This window comes from Phyllostomus hastatus, unplaced genomic scaffold, assembly GCF_019186645.2.
Source record: "Phyllostomus hastatus isolate PE091 unplaced genomic scaffold, TTU_PhHast_1.1 phas_scaffold_385, whole genome shotgun sequence".
In the NCBI taxonomy this organism is placed as follows: Eukaryota; Metazoa; Chordata; class Mammalia; order Chiroptera; family Phyllostomidae; genus Phyllostomus; species Phyllostomus hastatus.
In genome coordinates this window covers 13,318,295-13,341,456 of record NW_025334026.1, presented here as the reverse complement: position 1 = coordinate 13,341,456, position 23,162 = coordinate 13,318,295, and the positions used below count along the sequence as shown (strand labels likewise).

The following is a 23,162-nucleotide window of genomic DNA, read 5'->3' as shown; positions in this document are numbered from 1 at the left end:
TGTTTTAGTTTCTGTTTTTTAGGTTCCATTGTTAATAGTTGTGAGTTTGTTGTCATTTTACTGTTCATAATTTTGATCTTTTTCTTAGATAAGTCCCTTTAACATTTCATATAATAAGGGCTTGGTGACGATGAACTCCTTTAATTTGACCTTATCTGGGAAGTACTTTATCTGCCCTTCCACTCTAAATGATAGCTTTGCTGGACAGAGTAATCTTGGATGTAGGTCCTTGCCTTTCATGAGTATAAATACTTTTTTCCAACCCCTTCTTGCTTGCAAGGTTTCTTGTGAGAAATCAGCTGATAGTTTTATGGGAACTCCTTTGTAGGTAACTGTCTCCTTTTCTCTTGCTTCTTTTAAGACTCTCTCCTTATCTTGAACCTTGGGTAATGTAATTATGATGTGCCTTGGTGTGTCCCTCTTTGGGTCCAACTTCTTTGGGACTCTCTGAGCTTCCTGGACTTGGCATGTCTTATTTCCTTTGCCAGATTGGGAAAGTTCTCTTTCATTAATTTTTCAAATAAGTTTTCGATTTCTTGCTCTTCCTCTTCTTCTTCTGGCACCCCTATGATTCAGGTGTTGGAGCATTTAAAGTTTTCCCAGAGATTCCTAAACTCCTCCTCATTTTTTTGAATTCTTGTTTCTTCATTCTGTTCTGGTTGAATGTGTATTTCTTCCTTTTGTTCCAAATCATTGATTTGAGTTCTGGTTTCCTTCCCTTCACTGTTGGTTCCCTGTACATTTTTCTTTATTTCACTTTGTATAGTCTTCACGTCTTCCTTTATTTTGCATCCATACTCAATCAATTCTGTGAGCATACTGATTACCAGTGTTTTGAACTCTGCATCTGATAGGTTGCCCATCTCCTCATCACTTAAGTTTTTTTTTCAGGAGTTTTGAGCTGTTCTTTCATTTGGGCCATATATTTTTGTCTTGGCACACCTGTTATATGGTAAGGGGCAGAGCCTTAGTTATTTACCAGGGTAGGGCAACCCACTTCACTGCATTGTGGCGCTGTATGTGTGTCGGGGGGTGGTCAGAGAGGGAACAATGCCACTTGCCTGGCTCTTGCCCTTCTTTCAGTCACTTTCCCCACTACCCACAAGTGATTTGGGTCCATCTGGTGCTCCATCTGGTGATTCCTGGGTGGGTGGGTTTGTATACGTTGTAGGACCCCGTGGGTCCCTCCAATGGACTCTTCTGTGAGACTGGGAGTTTCTCCCACCTCCACAACCCCCAGAGGTTTTTAGAGCCAAAGGTTTGGAGGCTTTATTTTCCTGTGCTAGAACGCTGGGTTGCATAGTCTGTCTCGCTTCCCAGTTCCTCTGGGTTTATCCGCACGCAAATGCATAATCGCTCAGTACACCAGCTGCCACCTTGCTGTATACCCTCTCTGCCCCAGCTGCCCATCTCCACCCTTCCTACAGGTCTGGATGAATGTTTCTTTTTTTAACTCCTTGGTTATTGGACTTCCATACAGTTTGATGTTCTGGCAGTTCTGGTTGTTTTTTGTTTTTTCATTTGTTGTCCTTTTGGTTGTTCAAGGAAGGAAAGCATATCTACCTATGCCTCCAACTTGGCTGGAAGTCCCATTTCCTTCATTTCATAATATCTTTACTTCACCTTCTTTCCTGAAAGGTATTTTTCACTGGATATAGAATTATGGGTTGTCAATTCTTTTCTTTCAGTACTTTAAAAATGTTTTGCTCCTTCCCTCTCCATGATTTTTTTCCTTCTTAAAAACTGCAACACAATATTTAAAAGCAATACAGCCATCTAGAGCAACAACCAACAGAAAGGGGAGGAGTGGGGAAGACCCCTGCACCACACCCCACCTTTCCCAGGGGATGGAGGCTGGGGACAGACCAAGGATGGGCCTGGTTGGTGGGGGAGGGAAGAAAGGCCACCTACCAAGATGAACAGGCAGAACAAATCATTTATATGGGAAACATCTGGCTGAACTAAAGATCTAGAGGAGATGGGAAATGCTCTTTTTTTTTTTTAAACGTCCTAGGCTGGGGAGTTTAGGATGTGCTGAAGGCCAGATGTATGTTGAGACAGGGAAGAGATGAAGAGGGAAGGGTCCCCCTTCACTGGAACCTGTTATAAGGGCTGAAAGTGTCTCTGGTGCAGCTTTTGGACTCTGAGGTTCTTCAGTGAGATGGGGCTGGAATGGGTTGGTGCAGGGGCAAAACTGGGCATCAGCCTAGAAAGCCATCAGGGTTGTCATTCTCAAAGTAGCCTTGCTGGAGCACCTCTGTAACTGAGCAAACAGGCCTGTGCACGTGGCACCCTGATGTATGACCCAACAAGTAGTGTTAAGAGAAACAAGTTTTTATTTATGGGTAAAAAGCTGGGGGTGCTGAGAGCACTTCTGCTCAGATCCCTGTTCTCCCATGAGACCCAGCACTTCCCTTGCTCTCCACCAGGCTGAAAGCCAAAACCAAGCCCAATAGTTCCCCATCTTCTTATCTGTTCTTAAGCTGTCTGTGCAGGCAGATTGCTATTCTTTTGCAGCAGCTCTCCACTTCAGGATCTGGGATACGTTGTCTTTAGCCTCCATGTAATAGTCCAGGAAAGCATGTGCCATGTTGCACTGGATCATGGTGAAGTCCAGGAAAGGCACAAGTCCCAAGAGAGTGGGCTTTCCATATGTACCAAGTCCCTAGGGTCCAGATAAAGTCCAAGTCCGCAAAGCAGCAGGTTAGCATCTTGCAAGACAGAGTTCTTGGTGGCTTCAGAGTCAGCTGGAGCAGGCCCAGTTAGTGCAGCAGCATGCCTCCTTCCTTACTGCACTAGGCTGCATGGCAGAATCCTGACTACAAACTGCATAGCTGCTACATCATTATAGGCAACATGGCTGAATTCCCTTCTGGCTCATGGTTCCTTCCTCATGGCTTTTCCTTCTCCTTCCCTTTTCTCACTCCACCTGCATGGCTCTGTCCATGGCAGACCAACGCTTCTACAAACTGCTTAGCTGCTACATCATAGCCCTCATACCTCAGGGCTGCCCACTCTTCTTTTAAATCCTGACCCAGAGCTTCCTACGTGATCTCCCATGTAGCTCCTCCCACACTGAGCTGCATTTGCCAGGTTTCCCACATCTTCTACTTTCTCTTGGCTGCCTGCCATCTCTAGTCAGGGCAAGCATGACTCAGTGATGCAGGGGCCTCCACCTCTCTGGCTATGTCACAAGTCAAGGTACATTCTGAAAGTCATGTACACCTTTTGCCCCAGGCAGGTAGCATGGCTATTAGCTAGCCATCAGCTTGCCATAGATATGCAAAGTATCTTCAGCCTGTCATCTGTTCTCCCTTCTCCCATCCCCCAACCATGGGCTGCAGGGAACCTGTCATTCTGCACCCTGTTTCACCTTGATGTGGTGCTTATAGGCTCTTAGCACTAGGCCAGTGCGGATAGACAGGCAGGTTAGCACATCTGTTTATTGTATAAGCAGGAGAGACTTGCCGTTGATTTCTTTTTCTTAGAAAGCTGTTGCCTGCTCAGGAAAGCCAGCCTCTGTGAAATATTCTACCACATCCATCCCTGTCCACTCTATAGGGTTACCTGGCTTCTCTTTGCACACAGAAGGGCAGTCAAAGGGAGCCCCACTGGCCTCAGGCAGGGCTGGTGTTCCTGGGAGCAAAGGCATAGGGGATTGGGGGTCTGGCCCAATGGCAACAGAGAATGATTCCCCTTATTGATAGCTGCCATGAATGAACAACTCACAGGTGCCATTGCCTGGTGCTGCCTCCCACCCTTTATCTTGGCCCTAGTGGAGTCCACAGGGTGTCCACTCCTTGGTACTCTCATTGATACTCTGAGGGCCCTGCTCACCATTAAGCTGGTCGAGCTGGGCACCTGCAGGACGATCACCCTAAGGCACCTTGGAGCCTTCAGACATGTTGTCTTCTTCATCCTCATCATCACCATCTTCTTCTTCCTTCTTAAGAAGTTGCTCTTCTGATGACAAAGCTGTAGTCATTCGAATTGTTATTCCCCCGTAGGTAATCCTTTGTTTCTCTCCAGCTGCTTTCAAGATTTTTTCTTTATCTTTAATTTTCAGATGTTTGATTACAGTGTATCTGGGTGCTGATTTATTTAGGTTTCTCCTTTTAGGGTTTACCCAGATTCATGAATTGTAGGTTTATGTCTTTTGTCAAATTTGGGAAGTTTACAGCCATTATTTGTTCAAATATTTGTTGTGCTCTGCACTATTTTTACTCTCCTTCTGGGACTTCAGTGATGTAAGTGTTAGATATTTTGTATTGTCCCATAGGCATTTGTTCATTTTTTTCTGCTTTGTTTCTTTTGTTCATACTGAATAATTTCTGCTGATACATCTTCAGGTTCAGTGATCCTTTCATCTGTTAAGTCTCCATTCTGCTCTCAGGTCCATTCAGTGAGCTTTTTACTTGTAATTTTTAGTTTTGAAATTTGCAGTGAGGTCTTTATATTTTCTTCACCTTTGATGAGATTTTCTGTTTTTCATTGTGTTCCAAAAGTGTTCATAATTACTTAGGGCATTTTTATGATAGCTTCTCTAAAATCCTTGTTCAATAATTCCCACATATTTGTCACCTCAGTGTTGGCATCTGTTGTATTTTCTCACTTGAGTTGTTTTTCATGTTTCTTAGTATCAGAGGTAATTTTTTTTTATCCTGTTCATTTTGAATATTATGAAGCTCTAGCTCCTTTGTTAATCTTCTATTTTAGCAAGCAGTCAATATGTTGACATACAGAATGCACATTCTGGTCCAATTTTGTGGGCTCTGGTTTGAAGATTGATTTAGTTTTCAAAGCCTTTGCAAAGCTATTCTGACCTGCTCCACTATATGCTACCCAGAGGCCAATATGATGCCTTAGAGTATTCCACATTGTAGTTCAGTTCTCAAAGCTTTGCTCTGTTGATACCAGTTAGTTTCATACATGGGTTGCTTGGGAGTCAATATCCCTTTTTCTACTTCCCCACTCTATTTGAGAAGGGATGGGGTACCACCTTTTAATTGTTCAACTAGTAGTATAAGTTGTGAATAGTCAATAGAACTCCTCCCCGTGGTCTCTTCAGTGCCTGGCAAGGAGGAAAGAAATGCCATCTTTGCTTTGTTGGTATAAGGAAGGGATGGTCAACAGGGCTTTGACCCACAGTCTCTGCAGTACCTGGTGGGGAAGGGGAAAGGTCTGAGGTTTTTTTGTGGTGCTTGACTAGAGTAGGGTAGCTATTGTCAAAAGGGTAACCTCCTGAAGAACTACAGTCTTTTGGTGGTGTGGCTAGAGAAAATGGGCTTTTCTTGGGAATTTTTTTTTGAGAGTGCAATTACTAGCATTTTCTGGTTGCATGTTGCTCTAACATCCAAGCTAGGTTATACAGGAGGCAAAACAAAAAGACCACCCAAGGGAACTCACCACTGAATTACCCCTCAAGTCCCCAGCCAGTTTGCCGCCTTTTCTCCCCTTTCAGAATTTTTTTTCATAGTTATTCATGTATTTTGAACTGGAGTTTTTATTGTAATTAGCAAGAAAAATATGATAGAATGTGCTTACTCCATCTTCAGTGGAACAGGAAACAACATATGGCATTTTTAATTGTCTTCTTGATAAGTTGTAGAATGTTACTTCTCACTTGCTCCTGTGTATAATGAAGAATCCTACCCATTTTGTGTATGGACTATGTCTCATGGTCCCATACTGCAATAAGCAGTAAAAACCTCATCCCAGGCCACAGCCCAAATCATTTTCCTAAAGAACTCTACTCTTCAGCTCTCTGCTTCTGCACTGTGGCCCATGAGACCTCTCCAGATCTTCCTCATTTCATCTACCCCTTTGGGCCTTCTTCTCCAGGTGATGAGCTGCAGCCTTTGCAACCCTTCTTGAACTTGTAGTAGGACTAGTAGGAGGATTAAATAGTTAATACATGTTAAGTGCTTACAACATACAACTGCCATAGAAAAAGCAGTCATTACATGGTGTTGGTGATGGTTATACCCTTCAATTTTGGCATAGCCTAAGCTTAAAATAAAAGATAATCCAAAGTATCTATGATCTTCACCAAAGTAAGAAAGTCATATTCGTGTTAGCTTCAGTTTGAAGGTGGAATTTTCACTCATGAAATAGTATGCAAACAATTATTGAATGCTCAACGTGTTGAGCATCCAAAGATAAACAAGTAAGACACAATCAGCGTCTTCAAAGAGCCCAGAGACTAGAGCAGGGAACATATGTGTGAATGAGTACAATAAAGTAAATAAGTGCAATGAAAATAGTCTGTGCAAAATAGAGTAGGGACACTAAGGTGGCCGTATATTTGGGGTTGAGGAAGAGTTGACAGAGTTGGTGACACCTAGGCTGAATCTTAGAAGATAATTAGGTTTTCCCCAGCTCAGTAAAGCCATTTCATGCAGAAGCAGGATGAACAAAAATTTCAAAAGCATAAGTCATTGTGGCAGGTAGTTTAGTGTCCACATAATCTGTGTCATATGTCTGCAGCTGGATTGAAATTGTATCATTAGGAAAGCACAGGAGCCACACCCTAACCTAATTTATAAGATCCTTCATGGTCTGGTCTCCACTTGACTCTCCAATTTTATCTCTTGTCATCTGCATACAGATATTTATAATTTATCTGATATGTATTAATACCTGCCTAGTGATACACAGTACCCATTTTAAGGACAGATTTCTTGCATCTGACTCTTTTTTCTTTGAAATTTAGAAACAGATTGTATTTAAGATCTGAAATACAGTTCCTAAAATATTGACTTCTCCAGAAAACCATGGCTACACAATAATGCACTGCTTCTATCATAATAGAACGTGCACTAGACTCAAACACAAAAACCATGAGACAACCCAGCTTCCTTCAACAATTTGAGAGAAGGTACAATGCCTGAGGAGTAACACAGAGGGACATGCAGAGGATGGACTATTTTACTCTAGGCACCATTAGAAAAGGAGCACAAACATATGGGTTTTCAAATATATAAAGTTGAACCTTTGGCACTTAGAGCCTTTTGTCATGTAGCATTAATAGATAATCAGAAAATTGTGTAGTGTCAAAGGGATAGAACATCAGCATTCAAACAATGTCAACTAGGCCAGAAAGTGTTCTACTGAATGTTTTTTCTTTGTCTAATTACTGCTTACCCTGGTAGTAACTTTCAATGAGAAAAGGAGCTTGAACTGTTTTTATTTTCTGTTTAAAACAAAACTGAAATATAAGCCCTGTTAAACATTAATAATTTTAAAGAACACCAGTTATACAAGAAAAAGACTAAGAACAGAAAGAGTGTTTACACATAGTAGTGAGTGGTCAGTAGGCACTCACAGGGCTTTGCGGTGGTGCTCAGCCAAAGCCACTTTGGAATCACTGGCAGTAGAGATGCACCATTCTTTGCCAGATATGCAAATAGCCCAACAATACGGCAAGGCTCTTCTGATCAAGGGGCATATATGCCAACATTGCTGTGACTCTTACAAATATCTCAGTAGGTGTGGCACTCCATAAACCTGGGACACTGGTGCATCAGAGTGAACCAAGAGGATTTCGGTGGGCAGTGCATATTTTTAAAAAATATTTCATTATTTTTTAGAGAGAGGGGAAGGGAGAGAAACATGGATGTGCAAGTTGCCTCTCTTGTGCCCCCAACCGGGGACCTGGCTAGCAACCCAGGCATGTGCCCTGACTGGGAACTGAACCAGTGACCTTTCGGTTCGCAGACCAGTCCTTGACCCACTGAGCTACACCAGCCAGGGATATTGTTGACATTTTCCTGTGATTTCTTGCAGCTTGCATAGTCTTCTAGGATTGCACCTACATTTTTCTTAGCAGGGAGTTGAAACGGCCACTTCTGCCTGGTAACCAAGTCCTAGTCCTCAACAAGCCATGGTTCTAATTCTTTAGAAATCTTCCTGTTAGCTTCTGTCCTATTCTTAAATGCCTCCTCACTTTCAACAGTGGGGTCTGCTTGGACCGTTCTCTTCTGAGGTGCCTGAGGGGTTTCGCTGGTACTGCCACCATCTCCGTTTCCAGGAGTCTTCTGTTTATGTCTCCCTCACAGATCCTGAAGGGGGCTTCTCTGCAGAGCAACCCTTCCATCTGCCTGGAGGGCTGGATCCAGATTCTTGTGCTGTGGACCAGCTGTCTTCTTTCCTAAGGGCCCCTCTCATCTGACTTCTCTGCATAGTGCTTCTAGTTGGGTTTTTTTGAAGTTGTATTCTTTGGCAGATTATTGTTCACAAGTTTGAGAACCCTGCTTGCTGGAACTCCTTCAACACTGTTTTTATTTCAACCAATAACCCTCTTCCTTCTTGCTCTCCAAGAACTAGTGTTTTCCCAGATGGAATCTTACAGATCTTTTGGAATGGTCTCGAAGGATGAGGTGGGGGAAACCATCCAAGATTCTGTAATCAGGACTGGATCTTCTGATCCTTATTATACAGCAAACTTAGCTTCTTCGATAATGGCCTCCTTGTCCTGATCTTCAAGCACAGTGCCTTTTAGGCAACTGCGCACTCAGTTAATTTTCCGTTGTCTCAAGAATCAGCTCTTGAGACAAGACTAGCTTGAGATACATTCAATCCCAAGTATAAAATGAGGAAAAAAACCCCCACTCAGTCACTGATCTGAAATGAGAACAAGGGGTAAGAGTACAGGGTAGCAGGTGCCTAAGTGACAGCAACGTGAGTTTTTTACTGTAGACTTGCTGGGCCTCCCCATCTCCTCTGTATTGTTGATGTGCCTTGTGCCAACTCTTTCATCCGTAGCTGCCTCAGGCATGTTAGAGGCATAGTTATTTTCTTTAGACTTCCGTTACTTTATCTGGATAAGAATTGGGCAGTTTCAACTTTGTCTTCCATACTGGGACCCCTGGGGTAGTTGGGTGGTAACTAAACCATATAGGGTTTTCCTCACTTTCATTAATTTTGGGGTGGTGGTTGCCTGCTGCTGTCCTCTCTAGCCCCTGTCTTCATGAGACACCACTGACTGGAGACTGCTCCCGATCTCAGGGGTCCAGCACAGAAGTTGTGACCCAGGGCACTTGGTGTCTTCCCTCTGTTTCCTCCTCTTGCAGTATGTTTCCCTTACCCTTTATACTTCCTTCACAGTGAGACACATGATTCAAGCACACTAGCCCTTCCGTGGAGTGCACCATTTGCAAATGTTGATTCCTCTACCTGAAACTCTCCCCCAGGCCCCTCTTAGCTGCCTATCCCCCTTAGCTGAAGACAAGGCTTCCTCACAGAGGCCTCTGCTGTTACTCACCCCCCCCCACCCTATGCTGTCATGACAGCTGATGGCAGATAATATTTTCTGAAGATGGCCATAGTATAACATCTCCCATCCCACATGCTCTTCTTACCATGTAATTTTAGTGCTTCTTCTACCAAGTGGTGGGGGTTAGTGGTCTATGTCTCTTCTCCTTGAACCTATGCAGATCTTTGTGGCTGCCTGACCAAATAAAGTAGGACAGATGTGATGCTGTAGAACTGCTGAGGTTAGATCATCAACATGCTATGTACTTCCACCCTTCTTTCTGGGAATGCTGGCTCTTAGAATTAAGCTGCTATACTCCAAGGAAGCCCAAACTAATCCATTTGGAAAGACAACATGGAGAAGAAATGTATACATGTTCCATCTCACAGTTCAGTGGAAGTCCCAGATGAGAGCCAGCATCAGCCACTAGCTATGAGCAAAGATGCCTCTAGATGATTCTAGCCCCCCACCATCAATCAGCCATGGCCTTCTAATCTTCCTGACACAGAAAGAAGCCAGTCCGCTGAAATCACAGAATCCCTGGGGATAAAATGGTTTTTGCCACTACACTTGGTTACTTATGCTATTAGTAACCAAAAGTCTTTACTCCTCCAGTGCTTTTAGCACATTTCTGTTTTTGAGGGCTGGCACTGTCTGTAGTGTTCATCGCTATATCCTGTGTGGTACAAAGTAGGTAGTGGGTGCGCTAATAAATAGAAGGTATGTGTTTCTTCTCTTCTTTTAATATGGTAGATACCAAACTTGGTATTTGTGTGCAAGCAAGCACACAAGCATTTCTGCTTTTAGGGTGGCTTTGGCCTGCAGTTCTGTGTTTCCTGGGTTCACCTCTGCCTGCCTGGGTACCTCCTCTCCCTTCTCAGCCTGACTGATCTGTTAGTTAGAGATGCACCTGCCTGCCCCTCCCACGTGTTTTACTTACAGGTGGCGCCTGCAATGTTTCACTCTAACTTTGCAGGGAAAGGAGTAGAAAAGGTGAAGAAACAGAAGGGTAGGAGTTCCAAAGGCAAATTTGACCCATTTTATAATTTTGTTAACAATAATCTTGGATGAAAAAAGGTGAAAGGGACTAGCCAAAGAACATATATGCATAACCCACAGACATATACAACAGCCTGGTGGTGGCCAGAGGGAAGGAGGGAGGGCAGGTTCTGGGTAGATGAGGGGAAGCAGGGAAATGGGGACATCCGTAATAGTGTCAACAATAAAAACAAAGAAAAACAATTTTGAGAGAATAAATACAAACCTTAGGTAGTTTGGTGTTTTGTCCTTCATGATAGTTCCTGGTAATATTAGATTGTTGGGTTTAAGAGCTATTACTGCACCTTTTTGGGCAAGCTTCAGGCTGCCCTCTAGTGGACAGTAGCCCAATACCTGCTACATCACACCCTGAGGCAACATGGATCCCAGGTCAAAGAAAATTTGAGTGAAGTTAGGCCTGGCTCTGTCTTCTTGACTGTATATAGTCAGTACCTACAACATTACCTGGCATTTAGTAGGAGCTCAATTAATATTCATTAAACAAAAAGCCAACATGCGCTGTTTATGAGTACTTAGCACATTTCTTGAAAGCCTACTGTGTTTAAGACATTAAGCCACACACTATAGATATAAATCAAGACCAGGTAGAAAATCTTTTAGGCTTAGAGGCCATATGGCCTCTGTCACAACTACTGACTCTTCTGTTGTGGCAGGAAAGCAGCCCCAGACAATACATAATCTAGTGTGTGTGTGTTCAATGAAACTTTACACACAGAAACACACAGCCCACTCGCAGGTCATAGCTTGCTGACCCCATTCCTTTAAAACAATTTTTATTATAAATTATTTCAAGCCTCAGAAATGTACAGAGAATTCTACAATGAATACCCTGTGTATCTGTCACCCAGGTTTTTTAAAAATAAATTCTTTTATTTTTAGATGTTATTTATTTATTTTTAGAGAGGTATAAGGAAGGGAGAAAGAGAGGGATAGAAACATTAATGTGCAGATGACTCTCGCACACCCCCTACTGGGGACCTGGCCCACAACCCAAGGCATATGCCCTGACTGGGAATGGAACCAGCGACTATTCAGTTCACAAGCTGGCACTCAGTCCACTGAATTACACCATCCAGGGCTCTGTCACCCAGTTTTACCAAATGTTTATATTTTGCTACGTTTCAAATCTTTAAAAATAACAACACATTATAGATATAATTAAGATTCTTTGTGCTTTCCACCTGGATGCCATTTCCCCTCTTTCTCTTCCTCTTCCAAGGTAAAAACAATATTGAAGTTGATATTTTCCCCTGCACACATTTATACTCTTAATATATATGTACATATCCATTTTAGGTATGTTACTGTACAGTATTCTTTAACTTTGCATGTATTATACTACTTTTTGCACTCAACATTGGTTTTGTTAAGAAAACTTTTGTGGTTTTATTGTATCATGAAGCATTGAAACATCTGAACAAATCATTATCTGGGCTGTAAGGTAGCCTCTTTCTCCTTCACTTTGGGTTACTAGAGTAACTTGTCAACAGATTAAAAAATAATAAAAACAAAAAGACAACCTTTTGCATTAAGCTTTCCCAAAGCATGCACTAGCACAACACAAACTCCTGTCAGATGTAACTTATCTAGCGTCTAAACATCATGCACAATACATAGGTAGCAGCAGCGCACTGCGCCTGCTCCCACTGCAGCCCTGCTTGTTTGCGTATCTGGAGGAGGGTGAATAGTATGGGGAAGAGGAGGGAGGAGGAAACAGCATGAGTGCCTGGCTGGGAGGAGGTCAGCCAAAGTTGTACAGGGCAAGCCTGAACATGCCACTGGTACAAACCCAGGCATTGTTGATGTTCTTTAATAGCAACATCTGGTGGAACCCCATGACGGGGTCTTCATCAGCCCTACACCAGCTCACAGCTGTGCTGAGGGTGCAGCTATCTGGCATGGGCTGATGGTCTTGTGCCGTGATGCTATGCTGGATTTTCTGAAATAGAAGGCTAGACAACTTCTCCACAATGGCAGCTTTCCCCTAGAATTTCTGGCCTTCCCGTGTAAGGCATGACTCGGTTCTATTATTATGAAATAACTGGTAGCAATGTTGAATGAAGCTAGATCCAACCTGCTCCGTGATTGGCTTGTCTCCCATTATAGAGCATCACCCAGCCTTGTTGAGATTGAGGGGCTGGCATGACGGCGGCGGTAGCAGCAGCAGCAGCAGCAGCAACCCAGCATGATCTGCCTCCACTCAACCCCGTTTTTGACATTTGTATGTATTTACTGTGTGTATGACATTGAATTTTGTAACGGTGTTTTGTATTCTAAGAAATCTGCCTATCCTAATGTTGCAAAAATTATCTCCTGTGTTTCCTTCTAGAAGTTTTATAGTTTTACCTTTTATCTAGTCCTCTGACCCATTTTTGAAATAATTTTTGTGTGTGCTGTGAGATAGAGGTTGAGATCCATTTTGTTCCATATGGATACCTAGTATGGGCATTTTATAAATGCCCATGAATTCTTTCACACTCCTCTCTTCAAAAGATAGGGACTAAATTCCTCTCCTCTTAGGTTTGGGCTGTATTTAATGACTTGATTTTAATGATAGAATGTGAAGAAATGATGGTGTTACGACCCAAGGTTAAGGCATAAAAGGCACTGTGGCTCCCCCTTGCTTTCTCTTTCTTGGATCACGCACTCTGTGGGAAGCCAGCTGCATGTGGTGAGGACACACTTATAGGAAGAGATCCACATGGTGAGGAACTGAGGCCTCTTCCAAATAACTGTGTGAATGAACTGTCTTGGAAGCAGATCCTGCAGCTTTACTTGAGCCTTCATCAGTGACTGGAGCCCTCACTGATGTCCTCACTCTCACCTCATGAAAATCCTGAACCAGCACTACCCATCTAAGCCACTCCCAAATTCCTCATAGAAACTGTAAGATAAATTTGTGTTGACTAAGTTGTGGAGTAATTTGTTACGCAGTAACAGGTAACCAATCCCTCCAGTGTTGTAGCATCTTCTCCACTGCATTACAATGCTGCCAATGTAGAACATCAGTTTACCACCTGTATGTCTTTTTCTGAACTCTATTCTGTTCGATTGAGCTGTTTGTGTATGTTTATCCGAACAACATACTGTCTTGATTACAATAACTTTCACTGACGTCTTAAAGCCTAGTAATGTAAGTCCTCCGACTTTGGTATTGTTATCATTTCTTTTGTCAAAATTGACTTGGCTGTTCTGGATAACCATGTAAATTTTAAATCAGCTTGGTAATTTCTACCAAAAAAACCCTGAGGTTTTTCATTAGAATTGTGCCAAATCGATATAGATCAATATGAGCATAATGGCTACCTTAACAATATTAAAGGTTCCAGTCCATGACTATATATCCATCTATTTATTTAGATCTTCTTTAATTTCTGTCAGAAATGTTTTGTAGATTTAGTGTAATGTTTTAATGTAGAAGTCTTGAATATGTTTTGTTAAATTTATCTGTATTTCATGTTTTATGCTATTGTTATATTTTTTAATATAAAATTTCAGTTGTTTGTTGCTAGCATATAGAAGTGTGATTGATTTTGTATATTGGCCATGTTTATTCCTATAGTCTTGCTAAATTCACTCATTAGTTCAGAAGGGTTTTTTTGTTTTTATAGATTGCTTGAGATTTTCTGTGAACACAATTGTGTCATCTGCAAATAAAGAACGTTTTTACAGCTTCTCTTACAATTTATGTATTAATTCATTCTTTTCCTTGTCTTTATTGCCCTGGTAATGTTGAACAGACCTGATGGGAGTGGACGTGCTCACCCTGTCCCAGTCTTCCCTCATTAAGTGTGACGTTAGCTGTGGGCTTCTGACTTGTCCTTTATTGGGTAAAAGAAGTTCCTTTCTTATCCTAGCTTGTTGAGAAGTTTTTAGTTTAATCATAAATGGGTATTGAATTTTGTTAAATGTTTTTTACTTTACAAAACCTGTAAATTGAGGTGTTTAGATCATTAACTTTTAATGTTATTAACATTTTAGGTTTGCTTTTATCATCTTGCTATTTGTTTTATATTTATTCTTTGTTCTTTCCCTTTTTTCCACATTCTTTTGAATTAATCAGTACTTTTTGTTATTCCATTACCTCCTTTGTTGACTAATGAACAATTTTTCATTTTGATATTTTAGTGATCACTTTAAAGTTTATAGTATACATCTTTAACTCATCAGCATCTACCTTCAGGTGATAGTAGGCACATCATGTGTAGCAAAAGAACTTTATAGTACAGGTGGGGGGAGTAGGTTTACAGTAGTAAGTATATGAAACACAGCATTTACTCTTGTATTATTATTTTTTATTGTATTATTTTCTATACAAATGATGGTAAATCTACTTTTGCCCTACCCTGTATACTTTTCACTTCCTGGCCCTTCTGTTGTTGTTGTTACGTATTTTACTTTTACACATGATATAAGCCCCACAATACATTGTTTTCCCCTAGCTTTACTGATATTATTGTTACATAATATGTAAGTTTAAGATTTACAACATGATTTGATACATGTACATATTATGAAATTATTACCACAATAAGGTTAGTTAACACCTCCATTTACTCACATAATTACTGTTTGTGTCTGTGTATGGTGATAACATTTAAGATCTATTCTCAACTTTTAAGTATATAATGCAGTATTGTTAACTATTGTCACATTATGTACATTTGGTCCCCAAAACTCACGCATCTGAAAGCTGGAAGTTTATACCCTTTGAACGTCATCTCCCCATGTCCCCAGGCCCCGGCACCTACCACTTTCCTTTCTGTTTCTGAGTTTGGCTTTTTTAGATTCCACATTTAAGTGAGAACATACAATATTTGTCTTTCTCTGTTGGACTTACTTCACTTGGCATAATTCCCTCAGGGTCCACCCATGTTGTCACAAAAGGCAGGATTTTCTTTTTTATGGCTGAATAATATTTTGTTGTGTATACATACCACATTTTCTTTATCCAGTCATGTGTCAGTAGACACTAAGGTTGTTTCCACATCTTGGTTATTGTGAATAACGCTGTAATGAACACGGAAATGCAGCTATCTCTTCAAGAAAGTGATTTCATTTCCTTCAGACACACACCTAGAAATGAGATGGCTGGGTATACGGTAAATCTATTTTTAATTTTTGGGGGAAACTCCAAACAATTTTCTGTAGCAGTTGCAACATTTTACAATCCCATCATTAGTGCATAAGGATCCCAGTTTCTCCACATCCTCACAACTTATTTTCTGCTTTTTTTTAAATAGTAGGCATCCTAATGGATGTAAGATGATATCTCTGTGGTTTTAATTTGCATTTCTCTAATAATTACTGATGGTGAGTATTTTTTCATGTTTATCAAAGAACTGTCCAGTCAAGTCTTTTGTCTGTTTTTTTTTTAATTGGCAATCTTTTCAAGTTCTTCCCATTTTTTGGGTGTGAAATTGTGGATCATATAATTCTAAGTTTAACTTTTGAGGGATTGCCAAACTGCTTTCCACAGTACTATATGAAGCTTCCAATTTCTCTATATCTTCACCAACACTTATTTTCTTTTTTAAAAAATTACAGCCATCCTAGTGGATGTGAAATGGTCCTTGTGGCTTTGATTTGCATTTCCCTAATGAGTAATTATATTGAGTATCTTTTCATGTGCTTATTGGCCATTTGTATGTCTTTGGAGAAATGGCTTCAGTCCTTTGCCCATTTTTAATTGGACCATTTCTCTTTTTGTTGTTGTAAAGATTTGCTATATATTCTGGATAGTAAACATTTATCACATACAGTCTGCAAATATTTTCTCCAAGTCAGTGGATTGTCTTTGCATTTTCTTGATAATGTCCTTTGATGCACAAAAGTTTTTAACTTTGTTGAAGCCAGATTTTTTATTTTGCTGTTAGTGCTTTTAGCGTGAAATCCCAGGTCATGAAGATTTATCTGTGTTTTCTTCTAGAAGTTTTATGATCTTAGTTCTTATATTTAGGTTATAGATCCACTTTGAGTCAGTTTCTGCATATGGTGTGAAGTAGGGTTCCACTTCATTCTTTTTCATGTGGAAATACAGTTGTCCCAGCACCATTTGTTGAAGAGACTCTTCTATTGAAGGGATTTGGCACCTTTGTTGAAAATCAATTGGCTATAGACATATGGGCATAATTATATTTGGACTCTAAGTTTGTTTCCACTGATCTGTATATCTGCCCTTATGCCAAAAACCACACTGTTTTGATTATTATAGCTCTGTGTAGCTTTTGAAATTGGGAAGCATAAGTCCTCCAACCTTGTTCTTTTTCAATATTGTTCTATTTGGGGCCTGAATTGCCCCTCACAATTCTATGTGGATTTGAGGATTGACTTTCCCAGTTCTGCAAAAAAAAAGGGGGGGGGCTGTTTAAATTCTAATAGGCAATCCATTGAATCTGTAGATTACTTTGTGTAGTATTGCCCTCTTAGCAATATTGTCTTCCAATGAACATGGGATGCCTTTCCATTTGTTTAGGTCTTCTTTAATTTCTTTGCTATTTTCAGTGTACAAATCTTTCATCTCCTTGGTTAAATTTATATCTGGGTATTTTACTCTTATCTTAGATTCTATTGTAAATGGAATTGCTTTCATAATTTCCTTCTTAGATTATTGCCGGCATATACAAATATGACTGATTTTTGTGAATTGATCTTATACCTTACAGTCTTGTTGACTTTATTATCTCCAATGACTTTCTTGTGAATTCTTTGGTTTTTTTTTTAAATATATAGGATCATGTCATCTACAGATAGAGGTAGTTTTACTCCTTCCTTTGGAATTGGATGCCTTTTACTTCCTTTTCTTGTCTAACATCTTTGGCTACAATATCTAGTGTAGTGGTGAATAGCAGTAGTTAAAGCGTGCATCTTTGTCTTGTTCTTGATCATATAGGTACAGCTTTCAGTCTTTCACCAGTGAGTATGCTGAGCTACAGAATTTTCATAAATAACTCTCATTGTGTTGAGGAATTTTCTATTTCTAGTTTTGTGAGAGTTTTAATCATGAAAGGATGTTGGATTTTATCAAATGCCTTTTTTTGGCATCAACTGAATGATATCTTAGTCTTCATTGTATTACTGTGAAATATTATATTGACTTTTATATGTTGAAAGTCATGTAAAGGTCCAGCCTTGCATTCCTAGGATAAATCCCACTTGATCATGATGTGTAATCCTTTTTATGTGCTGCTGGATTTGGTTTACTAGTATGTTGTTGAGGATTTTTGCAACTGTCTTCGCAAAGGATAGTAGCCTATAATTTTCTTGTGATATCTTTATCTGGTTTTGGTATCTGTGAAGCCACCTGGTTTTTTATTTGTTGGGAGGTTTTTGATCACTGATTCAGTTTTTTTTTAACTCATTATAGGTTTATTGAGATTTCAATTTCATCTTTAGTCAGTTTAGATCATTTACATATTGCAAGGAATTTGTCCATTTCATCTAGGTTTTCTAATTTTTTGGTGTACAATTGTTCACAGTATTCTCTTACAATGCTTTTTATTTCTGTAAGGTTAGTAGTGATATCTCCACTTGCATTTCTGATTGTAGTTATTTCTCTTTTCTCTTTTCTTTGTCAGTCTCAATAGGTTTATCCATTTTAAAAATACAGGGTCCAGCAGAAGTAAGGCCTGTTTGAGTGTGGTTGGTTGGGTAATAATAAGGGTATAATAATTTATAATTTTAATTGGAACATTTCACCTAAAATGTCATATGGTGTGCTTGAGTGTGATATTGTTATGTTACAGAATTATATGCTTATGATTTTGTAATAAAAAAGGGGCATTATTTGTGCCAAACCCTGTACTTTTAAAGAACTAACATTTTGGTTTTTATCGATCCACTATTGTTTTCTATTCTGTCTACTATTCATCTCTACCCAAATCATTATTTCCTTTCTTCTACTAACTTTGAGTATAGTTTGCTCTTTTTTTTCCCAGCTCCCCATGGTATAAAGTTAGGTTATTGCTTTGAGATCTTTTCTCATTTTATTTTTTAAAAATGTTTTATTTATTTATTGTTAGAGGGAGGGGAAGACACGGAGAAAGAGAGGGAGAGAAACATTGTTCAGTTGCCTCTCCTATGTGCCCAGACCAGGACTGAACCTACAACCCAGGCATGTACCATGACCAGGAATCCAACTGGCAACCTTTCAGTTTGCAGGATGACACCCAACCAAGCCACAGTAGTCAGGGCTTTCCTCATTTTAGGTGTAGGCATTTACATCTATACCTTTCCTTCTCAGCACTGCCATCACAGTATTTCATTAAGTTATGTTGTCTTTTCACTTGAATTTGTAAGTATTGTTGGCCCTTGAACAACACAGCAGTTAGGTGTGCTAACACAAGGCATAGTTGAAAATTCATGTAAAATTTTAATTAGCCCTCTGCATATGCAGATTCCCAAGTGCACATTGAAAACACAGTTGACCCTTGAACAACTCAGATATGAACTGTGCAGGTCCACTTACCATATTTTGCAGTGTATAATGCACACCTTTTTTGCCCAAATTTTTTGAGGGTAAAATAAGGATGTGGTATAATGATTACATACCATGGGAATAATATTCCCATCTATAATGTGCACAAAAATGTGGGTACGCATTATACACAGCAAAATACAGTATATGCAGATGTTTAAATTTTAGTTTCTACTGAACTGTCCTTAAGTTCACTGACTTTATTTTGTGATCTCCAATCTGCTGTTAAGCCTATCCAGTGAAATTTTCCAATTATTTTATTTTTCAGTATGTTTCAAACTCATAATTTTCATTTCTTTGTAAGGATTCCTTATATATTCACTCATTAAAACCATGTCTTCCTGTAATTATTTGGACATATCTACAATCTTGGTTGGCTAAGCCTAACATTTGGATTCATTTCTATACGTTGCTTTTTTCTAGACTGTGGATCACATTTTCTTTGGGGGGTTTGTATGTGTAAGTGACTTTTTATTGAATATCGTACATTGTGAACAACACTTCAGAGTCTGTTATCTCTCCGTGAAGTATATGGATTCTTATTTTAGCAGGCAATGTAATTACAGGCTAATGACTTATACTTTGTTAGGCTTGGTTTTTTTTTTTAAGATTTGTATTTATTTACTTTTAGAGAGAGGGAAAGGGAAGGAGAAAGAGAGGGAGAGAAACATCAGTGTGTTGCCTCTCACATGCTTCCTGGTGAGGACCTGGCCCACAACCCAGGCATGTGCCCTGACTGGGAACTGAACCAGTGACACTTTGGTTCACAGTCCGGTGCTCAATTCATTGAGCCACACCAGCCAGGGCATGGTTTGGTTTTGTTTTGTTTTGTCTTCATAGATTAATGGAGACCCTAAATGGTTTCCCAAGCCCTGTAACTTGGTAAGACTCAACCTCCAAATTCGTTTCCTATTGACCTTATCATGGTTTGACTTTAGGCTTTATTGGGATCAACCTAGAGTGGGACATATCTGTGTTCTGGTCATTAACTCAAGATGTAAATATTCTGCCTTTCAGCTGAATGCCAAGGATGTTAAATATGGGTTTACAAGATCTCTCTGCTTTGGCAGGGCCACAGCTTCCCTGGCAGTACTCTTATCCAATGACTGCTCCAACTCTAGGATTTCTGTTCTAAACTCAACACCATATAGTACCTGCTTCTGGTACTCACACCTCAGGTGATCTCACTCTGTGTATTTATAGCCTCACTGCATTATTCAGGATCCTCCAGAAAAACACAGCCAATAGGATGGACAGCCCCTGCAATATTTATTATTAGGAGTTGGCTCATGCAATTATAGAGGCTGAGAAGTCACAAGATTTGTAGTCAGCCATTGGAGACCTAAGAGAGGTGATGATGTAATTCTCATCCAAGGCCAAAGACCTAAAAATTGGAAGAGCCAGTAGTGTGATTTTCAGTCCAAGTCCAAATCTGAAAGCAGTAGAAGACCAGTGTCCCCAGCTCAAAGAGAGTCAAGCAGAAAGAATTCTTACTCAGCCTTTTTGTCCTATTCAGGCTTTCAACAGATTGTTTGAGGCCCACCCACTTGGAAAGGGCCATCTTCTTTACTGAATCTACCAATTCCAGTGTCATTCTCATCCAGAAACACTCTCATAGACACAACCACAAATAACATTTAACTTAATATCTGGGAACCCCACAGCCCAACCAAGTTGAGACATAAAATTAATCATCACACCAGCCTTTAGTCACAGATCTATGGGGGACCCACACATGGACTTCTGGAACTCCCTATCTGTATGTCTGTATGGTGCCCTCTTTTCCTTGCTCTGCCCAATGGTTTACAGCTATTACAGTAATCCCTAAGTCTGATCTCTGCCTCTTCAGACCAGTGGGATCACTCTACTCTGGTCAGACTCTAGCTGTCTTCACCACAGTTGGGATACTGTCCCCAAGTAGAGGCTCTAGGTGATCAGGAACCACTCTTGTGCTTCCTGTTGTCCTTTAGTTGAAAGTAGTTGCCTCATACATTTTTCCATTTTTGTAGTTGTTTATGGTAGGAAGACTAGACTGATATCTCTTAATCATGGCTGGAAAATCTGTTTTTGTAGTATTATATGAATTATATCCCTAATCATCCATTTTTGTGTTGGTAGACATTAGATTTTGGTGTATTCAAATTGTCACTAATACAAATGATGCTTTAACACGTATCTTGGTACCCAGAAATGAGATTGCAGGGTTATAAGATATATTTATTTCTTCTACTTTATTAGATACTGCCAAATTGCTCTCCAAATCATACTGTTCTACATATCTACAAACACTACATGAGTTCCATTTGTTCCACATCCTTGCCAAAATTTGCTGTTGAACTATTAAATTTTTCTACTTGTGCAAGTGAATGCAAAATGGTATCTTGTTACCTCAATAAACATTTCCTAGATTACTGGGCAGGTTAAACATATATATGTATATGTACATTCACACACACATACATATACTAATACGTACAGCTGGGTGATCTTTTTGTCATTGATTCTTAGAAATTCTTTATAAATTCTACTTACTAGTTGCTTTTTGGTTAGGTGGGTCCAGCCCCCACCCCCCAACCTTGGCTTGTCTTTTAGCTGCCTATGTTGTCTTCCCATACAGAAGTGTTCAATTTAATGTAGTCATATTCATCTGTGTTTTACTAAATTACTTGTGCTCTTATGGTGTCCATTTTTTTGACCTCTAAACACAGAGGTGCCCCAGAGCTCAGGCCTCAGAATTCTCTATTTACATTCATTCTCAAGTAATCTTAATTAATCTTGTGGCATCTGCATATCGATGGCTTTTACATCTAGCTCTTCTCAACACCAGTAATATATGATAATTTAAAGGATCCTACCTGAGCTAGATACTATCTTTCTTCTTCCTTTATTGTCCAAAAATATTGAATGGGAAGTCTGCAGTCACTGCCTCCATTTCCTCATCTTCCATTCACTGTGTAACCTGCTGCAGCTTGGCTTCTGTTGCACTATTCCACTCATACTGATGATTTTTTCATTCAGCAACACAGACCACCCCCTTTTCTTTTTAAGAAGTCTTATGTGAACTTCTAGTCAAGATGGAGGTGTAGGTAAACACACCTCACCTCCTCGCACAACTACAGAAAAAATTAACTAGACTACAAAACAAAAATCACTCAGAATCATTAGAAAATCGAGCTGTATGGAAGTTCAACAAGCAAGGATTTAAAGAAGCCACATTCATCCAGATGGGTAGGAGGGGCAGAAACATGTGAAGAGGCATGGAATGGGGCAGTCTTACATCCATGTGTCTTGGATAAAAATTGGGAGGGATATCTCCGGAGCAAGCAATCCTAGCCCCAGACCACACCACCCAGCCTAGGAGTCCAGCGCCAGGAAGATAATTCCCCATAACTTCTGGCTGTAAAAACCAGTGGGGGTTGGGGTGGTGGAAGAAACTGCAGGATCCTCAAGAGACTCCTCTTAAAGGGCCTGCAATGGATTTAGGACTCATGCAGACCCACTCCCTCTGGGATTCAGCACCAGGGCAACAGCTGGAAGGAAACCAATAGCATACAGGGAGATATTGAAGTGATTGACATCAGTGTGAGTGCCAGGAGACAGCTTCTTCCCGGGCAAAACTCCAGAGGCCAGGCAGCAGCATCGCCTCCACTCTGAGCCCTCTGCTCTGAGTGAAGGGTGGAATGGGACAACTGTAATAGCATAATCAATAAAATATATTTTTTAAAAAGTACAAATTGGTAGGTACAAAATAGGGGGATGTTAAGAACAGTATAGGAAATGGAGTAGCCAAAGGACTTACCATAGTTTGCCATATATAATGTGCACTTTTTGCCCAAATTTTTGAGGGGAAAATAAGGGCATGCATCATACATGGGTATAATGATTATATACCATAGGTATAATAATCCCTTGTATAATGTGCACAAAAATGTGGGTGTGCATTATATACTGCACATTTATGCAGCAAAATATGGTATATGTATGACCCATGGACTTGAACTAAGTGGGGTAGATTACTGGAGGGAATGGGGGTAACAGGTGGAGAGGTCAAAGGAAGGAAACTGAGACAATTGTAATAGCATTATCATTAAAATGTATTTTTTAAAAAGAAGTCTTATGTGAAATAAGTCACTTTAAATAGATAGAAGCAGAATTGCCCTGGCAGTGTGTTGGGGAGGAGTATTGCTTGCTTTTTTCATCTGTCCAAGTTGCTCCACATGTGTCTTTGCTGAGCCCTGTCTATCATCTTTCCAACATCCCTATACCTGCAAACATCCTAATCTCCAGCCATATTGATCTACAGTGGAACCTTGGCGCTCGATCTTAATTTGTTCTGGAAGGCTGTTTGAAAAGTGATTTGTTCAAATACTGAAT

At 40.2% G+C, this 23,162-nt stretch overlaps 2 pseudogenes; both read right to left on the bottom strand.

The window, feature by feature from the left end:
• Positions 1-2,503: 2,503 nt before the first annotated feature.
• Positions 2,504-8,281, bottom strand: LOC123806297 (annotated as a pseudogene).
• A 3,737-nt stretch (positions 8,282-12,018) lies between these two features.
• LOC123806255 lies at positions 12,019-12,413 on the bottom strand (annotated as a pseudogene).
• Between the last annotated feature and the right edge of the window lie 10,749 nt (positions 12,414-23,162).